This window comes from Physeter macrocephalus, chromosome 16 (assembly GCF_002837175.3).
Source record: "Physeter macrocephalus isolate SW-GA chromosome 16, ASM283717v5, whole genome shotgun sequence".
In the NCBI taxonomy this organism is placed as follows: domain Eukaryota; kingdom Metazoa; phylum Chordata; class Mammalia; order Artiodactyla; family Physeteridae; genus Physeter; species Physeter macrocephalus.
In genome coordinates this window covers 64585159-64597034 of record NC_041229.1, presented here as the reverse complement: position 1 = coordinate 64597034, position 11876 = coordinate 64585159, and the positions used below count along the sequence as shown (strand labels likewise).

Genomic DNA, 11876 nt, shown 5'->3' with positions numbered 1-11876 from the left:
GCCTGGGCCCCGCAACGGGAGAGGCCACGGCGGAGGGAGGCCCGCATACCACAAAAAAAAAAAAAAAAAAACTGTGTTTAAATAGTGAAGGAGATGGACAGTCAAGAGTGAGAATTTAGGGAGTGACATCCGCAAGATGGCACAATAGGAAGTCCCAGTCCTCGTTCTTCCACAGAAACATCAATTTAACAATTATATACAGACCAAAAAAACCTTTGTGAGAATTCCAGAAGCTACTTAAGAAGCTGTGGTACCCTAGTTGATCACAGAGCTGAGAACAGCTACATTGAAACAGGTAAGAAGAGCAAGTTCACTTTACCTGGTCAGCCTCACCCCCAAGCCAGCACAGCCAGCACTGGAAGAGAATGCCCAGCTTGCAGCTTCTCCTTGGAAGAAAGGGAAGGAGAAAAGTGGAGTGTCCTTCCAATGTTCCAGATTTACAAAGGGCTGGCCAAGGAACTGGTTTCTATCTTGCCATATTCGGAGCACTGACAGAATTAGCATATCTTGGATGCCTGAGGGCCACTGGGAACAAAGAAGGATGAGGGGTGGCTTGCTGCGTTGGGAGAAGGTGCACAATCCCTTGGGAAGGAGGGAGAGGAACATTAGCATTCCAACTTTTCAGAGGGCTGCCTGAAGTGGAGGAATGGGAACTTTAGTTTACTGCTAATGGGAGTGTGAATGGGACAGCTACCTTGGAATACAGTTTGACTTTTTAAAAAAGTTAAATAAACTAAATAATCCAGCCATTTCACTCCTAGGCGTTTACTTAAGGAAAATGATAGCATTGTCCATAAAAAATATTTGTACATGAATGGTCATATCCATATTTTTATAATAGTGAAAATCTGGAAACAAGCTTAGTGTCCATAAATGTAATGAATAATGGTTATGGTAATGGATAAATAATCTGTGGCATATCTATGCAATGGAATACTACTAGGCAATATAAAGAAATGAATTTTTGATACATATTACCACATGGATTAATTTGAAAATAATTATACTCAATGAAAAAAAAGACAAGAAAGAATGCATCGTATATAATTCAGTTTCTCTAAAGTTCTAGAAAAGCTTCAAAAATAAATGAAAAAGAAATTATCGAAATAGAACATCATTTTACAACCCTCGCAGAAGAAAAACAGGCAGATATTATGTTCCTAACCTTGCCAAACACTACCCGTGTTTTTCCAGAGAGCTTAAATCTGATTCTGATCATAGGAAATACAGAAGATGGGGAACATGTTGCCCCAAGAGACTACAGTTGTCAAAATCCAGGCTCTAGAAAACTATTGGTCAAGTGTCTCAGGTTCTTTAACAAATAAATTATAAAGAATGAAGGAGGAACCTCTAGATTAAAAGGGATTTGAGGGCTTCCCTGGTGGCGCAGTGGTTGAGAGTCCGCCTGCCGATGCAGGGCACACGGGTTCGTGTCCCGGTCCGGGAAGGTCCCACATGCTGCGGAGCGGCTGGGCCCGTGAGCCATGGCCGCTGAGCCTGCGCGTCCGGAGCCTGTGCTCCGCAACGGGAGAGGCCACAGCAGTGAGAGGCCCGCATACCAAAAAAAAAAAAAAAAAAAAAGGATTTGAGGGACTCTCCTGCCGGTCCAGTCGTTAAGACTTCATGCTTCCACTGCTGGGGGTGTGGGTTCGATCCCTGGTCAGGGAACTAAGATCCTGTGTGCCACGTGGTGTGGCCAAAATTTTTTTTTTAAAAAGATTTGAAACACATCCCATTTTTAATAGAGTGAGATTGAACTATAATGTCTAGGGATGCACATTTGGGTGATAAGAATGTCTATAGGAGAAGTCAGGAAAATGGTTAATAAAGTCAGGATATTGGTTACTTATGGCAGTAGAGAGGTGGTTGTGATTAGAGGAACATAGAAGGGGCTTCTAGGGCTGCTAGCAAAGTTTCTTCTTGACCTAGGTAGTGTTTGTAAGATAATTCATTAAGCTATACATTTGATTTGTATGCTTTTCTACATTTGTCCTTTATCTTACAATACAGATATTTAGAAAACTTGTACAACTGTTTAACTTTTCATATGTACACCTTTTATTTTTTAAAAAAGTACAATGCTTGAATAAATTAGAGATTTTATCCTCAGACAACAAAAAGTCTAGAGATAGGCAGTACAGGACTGATATATTGATTCCTAAATGTCTTCAAGGGAGAGTATGGAAGTTCTACTCTGTGCTTTTTCCTTATTTATTAATAGGGAGTTTTCCCTGACTTGAGTGGGAGCTTCAAGAACTGCCTGTCTTGTTATTCTTTGCATTCTGTATATCTGGCATAGTGCCTTGGGCACAGAAGGCATCAGTTTTTCTTGAATAAATTAATACACTAGACATGAAGAAAATGGCAGTCATATCTCCTATGAGAGTTCTGTGTATGGATGAAGTGTGCCAGAACACGATGATTAGCCATTTGAATATCAAATTTCATTATTTTACTCTCTAGTATTTTGAGCTTAGTTATCTTTTGCTTACATATTCGAAATTTACTTTTCCAGGGAAAGAATAAGGAAAAGATAAGAAAGGAAAGGAGAAAGAAAGATGCTTCTAAAACAGCACTGTATGCAGAGTTGTAGTTCTCAGAGCATGTGGTACTGATAATTCTGCTAAAGGCATGCTCTTATCACCAGTCATTTTGGTTGGACTGTTGTTGAAGGTCAATATTAGACCATTATCAGAGTTCACTACCTGGGTTGGGGGTGGGGTAGTGGTGGTAGATTTTACAAAGCACAGACAGGAAGCAGATAAGACTCTAAGATTCTTTTGTAGCCTTGACTAGCTTTCCTGTAAAAAGTCTAAATGTAGTGATAGCATTTCCTTGGTTCTTCTCTCCAAGGATTGTTATGATAATGAATTTGTTTTTCACAGTTTCAGAGGTCCCTGTGTTTGCCTGAAGTAATTATGTGGACTGCTGCCATTACCCGCCTCATTCCTTAAAATTTTCTGTTAACCATCTTCATCTCCAACTTAACACCTATTTTATTTATTTGTTTGTATCTTTTTGTAGTCTATGTGAATTGTTTTTGTTTACCTGAAGACTTGTGTTTTGTGTGGAAAATTGTAATTTTTTTACGTTAATAAGATTATATTCACAAGAACTGTTTGCTATAGCCCCTCTGATTTTTTAATCTAATCCATAGCTCAGGTATCCTTCCTTGACCCAAATAATTTTGTGAAATTCTCACGACATCTTTTGTCATATATATTCACCTATAATTTGGTTTTTAACTACAAATACACTAGTTTTAGAATACTTATTCCCTAATTTTTATAGTATACTATTTATTAGACATTTTTAAAGTCACAGACTAAAATGATCTTGGGCCTGTAGCTATTGTCACTTTGTTTCCATAGTAAAACAACATTAGGCATGTAACATCTGTGTTTATTTATATTTTATTGACATATAACATATATAAGTTTAAGGTTTACAATGTGGTGATTCGATGCTTGTATATACTGAAAAATAATTACCACAATAAGATTAGTTAACACCTCCATCCCCTCACATAACTATCATTTGTGGTGTGCTGTTAACATTTAGCATCTACTCTTTTCACTGTTTTCAAGTATGTAATACAGTATTGTTAATTATAGTCACCATGCTGTACATTAGATTCTCAGAATTTATTCATCTTATACCTGGAATTTGTGCCCTTTGACCAATATCTTCCCACTTCCTCCACCCCTTAGCCCCTGGCAACCACCATTCTACTCTTTATTTCTATGAGTTCAGTTTTTTTAGATTCCATATATAAATGAGAATATAGAGTATTTATCTTTCTCTATCTGACTTATTTCACTTAGCATAGTGCCTTCAGGGTCTATCCATGTTGACATGAAAGACAGGGTCTCCTTCCTTTTTATGGTTGAATAATACTCCAATGTAGTATATATATATTTTCTTCTTCCATTCATCCATTGATGGACACTTAGGTTGTTTCCATGTCCTGGCTATTATGAATAGTGCTACAATGAACACATGAGTGTAGATACCTCTTTGAGATAGTGATTTCATTTCCTTTGGATATATACCCAGAAGTGGAATTGCTGGATCATATGGTAGTTCTATTGTTTATTTCTTGAGGAAGCTTCATACTGTTTAACATAGTATCTGGACCAATTTACATTCCCACCAACAGTGTAGAAGAATTCCCTCTTCTCTTTTGATAATAATCATTCTAACTGTTGCAAGATGGTATCCCATTGTGGTTTTGATTTACATTTCCTTGATGATGTGAAGTTGAGCATCTTTTCATGTGCCTGTTGGCATTTGTATATCTTCTTTGGAAAAACATCTATTCAAGTCTTCTTCCCATTTTTTAATCTTTTTTTTTCTTTTTGCTATTGAGTTGTATGAGTTCCTGATATATTTTAGATATTAATATCTTATCAAATAGATGGTTTGCATGTTATTTCTCCTATTCTGTAGACTGCCTTTTTGTTTTGCTGATAGTTTCTTTTGCTGTTCAGAAACTTTTTAGTTGGTGTAGTCCCACTTGTTTGTTTTTGCTTTTGCTGCTTGAGCTTTGGGTGTCACATCCAAAAAATCGTTGCCAAGACCAATATCAAGAAGATTTTTCCCTGTTTCCTTTAGTAGTTTTATAGTTTTGGTTCTTTTATTTATTATTTAATACACTTCGTGTTATTTTTTGTAAGTGGTGTGAGATAGGGGTCCAATTTCATTCTTTTGTGCATGAATATCCAATTTTTCCAGCATCACTTGTTGAAGAGACTGTCCTTTCCTCATTGAATATTTTTGGCTTCTTTGTCAAATATTAGTTGACTGCGTAAGTGTGAGCTTCTTTCTACACTCTCAATTCTATTCCATTGATCTATGTGTCTGTTTTTATGCCAGTACTATACTTTTTGACTATTGTAGCCTTGTAATATAGTTTAAAATCAGGAATTGTGAAACCTTTAGCTCTGTTCTTCTTTCTCAGGATCCCTTTGGCTATCTAGGGACTTATATGAATTTTAGGATTGATTTTTTTTTCTATGTCTGTGAAAAATATAATTATTTTGATTGCATTGAATCCATAGGTGGTTTGAGGTAGTATGGATATTTCAACAATGTTAATTCTTCCGATTTATGAATATGGGATATATTTCAATTTATTTGTGTCTGCTTCAGTTTCTTTAATCAAAGTGTCATAGTTTTCAATGTACAGATCTTTTACCTCCTTGGTTAAATTTATTCCTAAGTATTTTATTCATTTTGATGCTACTGTAAATGGGATTATTTTAGTTCTTTTTCAGATAGTTCATTGTTAGTATATAGAAATGCAACCGATTTTTGTATGTTGATTTTATATCCTGTAACTTTACTGAATTTATTTATTAGTTCTAACAACTCTTTGGTGGAGTCTTTAGGATTTCCTATATATAAGATCATATCATCTGCAAATGGAGACAGTTTTACTTCTTCCATTTGGGTTTGGATGCTTTCTATTTCGTTTTCTTCCCTAATTGCTCTGGCGAGGACTTCTGGTACTGTGTTGAAGAGGAGTGGGCAGCCTTGTCCTGTTCCTGATCTTAGCAGGAAAGCTTTCATGCTTTCACTGTTAAATATTCAATAAGGTGTTAGCTGTGGGCTTGTCATATGTGGTATTTATTATGTTGGGGTATGTTTTTTCTGTACCAAATTTGTTGAGAGTTTTTATCATGAAAGAATGTTCAATCAGATGTTTTTTCTGCATCTTTTGAGATAATCATAGGATTTTTTAAATCTTTAATTTCATTAGTGTGGTATATCACATTGATGGATTTGTATATGTTGAACTCTCCTTACATTCTGGGAGTAAATTCCACTTGACCATTGTATATGATCCTTTTAATGTGCTGTTGAGTTTATTTTGCTGGTATTTTATTGAGAATTTTCATGTCTATGTTAATCAGTAATATTGGCCTGCAGTTTTCTTTTCTTACAGAGTCCTTATCTGGCTTTGTTATTAGGGTAATTCTGGCCTTAGGGAGTGTTCCTTCCTCTTCAGTTTTTTGGAAGAGTTTGAGAAGAATTGGTATTAATTCTTCTCTAAGTGTTTGGTAGAATTCACCAGTGAAACCATCTGGTCCAGAACTTTTCTTTGTTGGGAGGTTTTGATTACCGTTTCAATCTCCTTATTCGTTATTGGTCTGATCAAGATTTTTATTTCCTCATGATTCCATCTTGGTATAAACTTTTTTATATGCATACTTTCTTTTTGCTCACCCATATTTAGTCAGTTTTTCATTAGCAATTATTGAGTCAATATTTCTGTGTATTATATCTAATACTAAATATAGATTTTTAAAAATTATTAAAATAGCTAGAGTTTTTTCTTCAGTTTATCTTATAAACATAATTTTTCCTTTTTACATAAATATCCTTAAAATGTTGATTATAACCATAACTTGCTATTTAGAAAGTTATTTCTGCTTTTAAATATTTTAATGGAAAACTTCTGGCATTCTCTCTTTTGTCTTCCTCTGGAAAAGCTTCTGTTTGTAATGCTGTATAATTATTCTTAAAGTGACATTAACTTTTACAAGAGTATCCGAAATAATTTATGTTCCTGAAATAGAAAGAAGAAAGATGTCAGAGGAAAGAATGAAGGCTTAGGTTGTGGAAAATGGTTCTCTTTAAAGGTAACACCTTTAAGAAGAATATGTTGATTGGTAAATTTATGAACCACATGATTAGTGCATCAATTGTAGAACGATTTTTGTTCTTTTTCCTTAAATGATCAAAATCTAGTGTCTTGGATCATATTACTATTTTCATTAGTTTTCCTAGATTATTCATATAGCATTATTAGTTGTTTTAGTCTTATTCTCAGTTATAATGGAAAAAAATGAAGTAGCCATTTTCTTTCTCAATACATGTAGTTTAAAAGGTGGTTGGAGGGACTTCTCTGATGGCGCAGTGGTTAAGAATCCACCTGCCAATGCAGGGGACACGGGTTCGAGCCCTGGTCCGGGAAGATCCCACATGCTGCGCAGCAACTAAGCCTGTGCGTCACAACTACTGAGCCTGCACTCTGGAGCCCGTGAGCCACAGCTACTGAGCCCACATGCCACAGCTACTGGCCTGCACACCTAGAGCCCGTGCTCTGCAACAAGAGAAGCCACCGCAATGAGAAGCCTGTGCACCACAGTGAAGGGTAGCCCCCGCTTGCACGCAGCAACAAATAGAGAGAGAGCCCACACGCAGCAACAAAGACCCAATGTGACTGAAAATTAATTAATTAATTATTAAAATTTAGAAAAAGAAAAAAAGGTAGTTGGAGAATTTGCGGGCACAAGAGTTTAGACTGTTACTATAAATGGCATATTGTGCTCTAGGTAAGAAAGGAGGAAATAGGAAATTTAGTGTTTTACTGTAACTATATTTATGATTAATCACTTTTTTTTTTTTTTTTTTTTTTTTGTGGTATGCGGGCCTCCCTCTGTTGTGGCCTCTCCCGTTGTGGAGCACAGGCTCCGGACACGCAGGCTCAGCGGCCATGGCTCACGGGCCCAGCCGCTCCGCGGCACGTGGGATCCTCCCAGACCGGGGCGCGAACCCGGTTCCCCTGCATCGGCAGGCGGACGCGCAACCGCTGCGCCACCAGGGAAGACCCCTGATTAATCACTTTTTGACCGTTTATTTATTTATTTATTTATTTATTTATTTATTTATTTATTTAGGGTTGCGTTGGGTCTTTGTTGCTGCGCGCGGGCTTTCTCTAGTTGCGGTGAGTGGGGGCTACTCTTCGTTATGGTGCACGGGCTTCTTGTTGCCGCGCACGGGCTCAGTAATTGTGGCATGTGTGCTCAGTAGTTGTGGCTCGCGGGCTCCAGAGCGCAGGCTCAGCAGTTGTGGCACACTGGCTTAGTTGCTCCGCAGCAAGTGGGATCTTCCCGGACCAGGGATCAAATCTGCGTCCCCTGTGTTGGCAAGCAGATTCTTAACCACTGCACTACCAGGGAAGTCCATCATTTTTTGACAGTTTCGATGTCAACTGTTTGTCTTGGGGATTTGAAAAAATCCCACTAGTCTGTCCTGGAGCACTTTTCTCAAGAAACTTCTTACCATGTCTGCTTTATTACAGAGTCCTAAGAATTTCTAGGGAAGACTGTTCAATTTATGTTTTGGTAATAAATAGCGCAAAGAATAACCTTTCTATAATGCCTATCTGCAGGAGTATATTTTTCTCATCAGATATTTACAAAACCCTTACCTTACCCTTACCCTTACCCTTACCTTACAAAATCCCTTACCCTTACTTATAAAACCCTTACCCTTACCTTCCTGTGCTAGTCACTAGGGATATAAAGATGAAACAACCTCAGCCCTTATCCCAGATAATACTTTTAGCCTAGTGGAGAAACAGATACATTTTAAAAATTACAGTACAGTATAATTAGTGCAATAATAGAGATAGTAAGAGCTAACTCTTACTAGATAGAAAAGTGGAAGAAGGACATTCTAGGTAGAAAGAAGAACATAAGCAACAGTATAGAGCCATGACAGGCCTTCATGAAATAGTAAGATGTTTGATGAAGCTTGAGCATTCAGAAGTAGTCAGAATGTTATCAGGAAATTGATTGCTTTCTTTTCAAAATTAAACATTAAATATTTATGCTAGTTTTATAAAGGAAACCATTTTTAAAATACCAAAGACTGACAGTCATTGACCAATGGAGTGCTTGTTGACTAATATACTACGCTTGCTAGAATTACACAAAATAAAGTATGTGCTTGCTACATGATATCATTTGAGGACAGTTCATAAGAATCCTGATTCAAAACTATCTTCTCCATTTTCCTTTTATGGCGTTTAAATGCTACCACTAAATAGTTACCTCTGTCTTTGAATTGAGTTATCCTTTAATGAACGCAAATGTCTGAGGCAAGATAGCTATTAACTGTTATCCACCATTGTCACAAAGTTCTCTTGTGTAAAATATCATTTTGCTCTGTTTTTGGCCCCACACTGCGCAGCATGTGGGATCTTAGTTCCCCGACCAGGGATCAAATGCGCGGGCCCACTGCAGTGGAAGCACTGATTCTTAACCACTGGACTACCAGGGAAGTTCCTCTTTGAGCACTTTAGAGATTAATATTCTTATAAAATATGGTTATTCCAACAATTAAGTATGCAACTTACAAATGGTGGCAGGATAAATTATCCTCTTTTCTGTGCTCTGTAGCATTTTTTACAGGTCGCTATTCTGTTGTGTGTTAACTTTTTTTTTTACCAATCTGCCATCTTCACTGAGCTGCGAGCTCCTACAAACCTGCCTCAATTTTTTTGCTATCTATCCCTAGAGTTTAGCAGTTTCTTATATATCTCAGCAGCTAGGTAAAGGTTTAACAGTAGAGGCAGGGAAGAAAGGGGACAAGAAAGTTTTAATTAAAAGAGTTCGTTCTGCCAAGGCACTTGCTTCCTGTTTGTTCCTTGCTTTAATTCTCCAGTTATTCACTCTATATTATCCTTTCCCTTTGTTTGCTATTCTGCTCCTAAAGCCTCTTTTGTTTCCTGCTTCTTAAATTTAAACATTAAAGTAGATTTTAAAACCTGGTCATTCAGAACAGGCACAGACTAGGAATCTGGACCATTTGGGGTTGATGTGATTACCCTTGACCCAGAGAACCAATTGTGTTGTTCAACAAGGAAGGAAATGTGCTATACATTTTTACAAAGTTTTGCTTGAGTTGGTCTTCTGTGGATTGTTACTTGGGCTATAGATATACAGTTTTAGATTTGAATTCTTTGTGGTCATAAGTATTTGTTAAATGACTTCTTGTATTTAAAGATTACCAGATTGCTAAACTCTACTTATAAGTATGTAAAGTGTATTTAATTCATGTCACGTTCAAGGGAATAAGCCCATGTTCATAACCACTAAAATATACCCATGCATACTTGCCCAGTTCAGTTACATTTCTTAGTTATTTTTTACTTAGAAGATTTCCATTTATAATACATTTGGAAATAATATACCGAATTTGTAACAAATATTAAATATTGCTTCTCAATGGTAGTTACCAAACTAAACTATATAAAGCTTTAGATAATCTGGGAGGGTAGGGATTTTGTTTTTCTTCATCATTGTATTCCTGATACCTTGTGTGTAGTAGCTACTCAACAAATAACAACCGAATGAATGAGAAATCTCCTTTTTCCTGACTTGTATTAAGCCATGACCATTGTTAAGTTTTCTCCATTGTGGATTGACAGAATTATAGTAAATTGTTTAAGGCTTTTGGAAATATAGCCTGTCTTGAAAACCATGGCCTTCACTTCCTCAATTTGCCCCTTTGAAAGCTGAGATGTAGTGTTCTATTTGTGTAACATATCGTTATTATTCAGAGAAGGGGAGGATTCTGGAGAAAAGTTTTGGGTGTTATTTTTTCAAAACGGGAAACAAATACGTTCATTAATGTTTGATGCTATGAATTTTAGAACTTTAACCCCTAAAGAAAAGTTAAGATCAGGAAGTAATTTTTCAGAATGTTTTACTATTTAAATAATCAACAGGATGTGTATGAACCATTATAGTGAAATCAGCAGTAATTATCACTGGAATGTTTGTTTTTCATGTTGTTTTCTCCACTGTTATTGTGTAGCTTTGGATGGACATTGGCTACCAAAGACTAGGAAACAATTCAAGGTTATTTAGAAAGCTGATTATGACTAGTAGTTCAAAGAAAATGAATTTCTAAATAACTCTGTGAACACAGTAACAAGTGTTGCTAGTTAGGAATAAAAACATTAATGTAATTTCTTAAAATATTTGAGATTGTTAATTAAAGCTGAAGAAAGTATGTTATATTTAAAAATACAAAGTTTAAGCAATCCTTCAGTTAGTCACAGGTAAATTTTATTCTATATTACATTAAATAATTTTCTGGATAATGAGAAACTTACCCTTTAAGCACTAGAATATTATCTCAACTCATTTCTAATACATGAGACATAAATCCTCTATTAGTAAATATAGTCTAATATTTCACCCCTTGATATCACAGATTGATTGTTTCTACTGATATAAGTAGGTTAGAGTCTCTTAAAAGTACATGCCTTCCTTCACAATTTATCTACTACTACATGATGCCAGCTATGACTTTTATTTTCTGATGGATCATCTTTTTTGTGAGGGATTACAGAGGGTTCACATGGGAGTGGAAAGGGAAAAGTTCTTCCCTAGAGTCTTCAGGAAAAAAGCTTGGACTACTTACTATGGTACACAAATTCTTCATGAACCTACCCTTGGCAGAACTACTTGTAGGTCTCTCTGAGTGCCTTTTCCTTCCTCAGTCCTCTGTTTCCTTGCACATGGTCTTCTGTCAACTTTGAAAGCCTTACTGCTCTTGTCTCCCTAACTCTAACTTCTGCTTATCCTTCAAAATACAACTGGAGTGTCAGCTCCTTTAGGTGGGCCCAGTGTGATCATAAAGGTCCTTAAAAGATGGAAGAGGGAAGCAAAAGAGTCAGTGTCAGAGTGGTGTACTCTGACATCACACAAGCGACAAAGACTCAACTGGCCTTACCAGCTTTGACGATAGAAGGGAGACATGAGCTCAGGAATGTGGGCAGGTGCTGGAAGCTGGAAAAGCCAAGAGTAGGTCTTCTGACCACTTGAACTTTAAGATAATGTATTCATGTTGTTTTAAGCCATTAAGTTTGTGGTAATTTATTATAATAGCCATTGGAAATTAATACAACTGCAGACTTTTTTTTTTTTTTTTTTTTTTTTTTTTGTGGTATGCGGGCCTCCCTCTGCTGTGGCCTCTCCCGTTGTGGAGCACAGGCTCCGGACGTGCAGGCCCAGCGGCCATGGCTCACGGGCCCAGCCGCTCCGCGGCATGTGGGATCCTCCCAGACCGGGGTG

At 36.9% G+C, this 11876-nt stretch overlaps 1 protein-coding gene across 4 annotated transcripts in view; it reads left to right on the top strand.

Moving 5' to 3' along the window:
- Positions 1-11876, top strand: part of SBF2 (SET binding factor 2) — a 519569-nt gene that overhangs the window by 259645 nt on the left and 248048 nt on the right. The gene's annotated exons all lie outside the window — the stretch shown is intronic.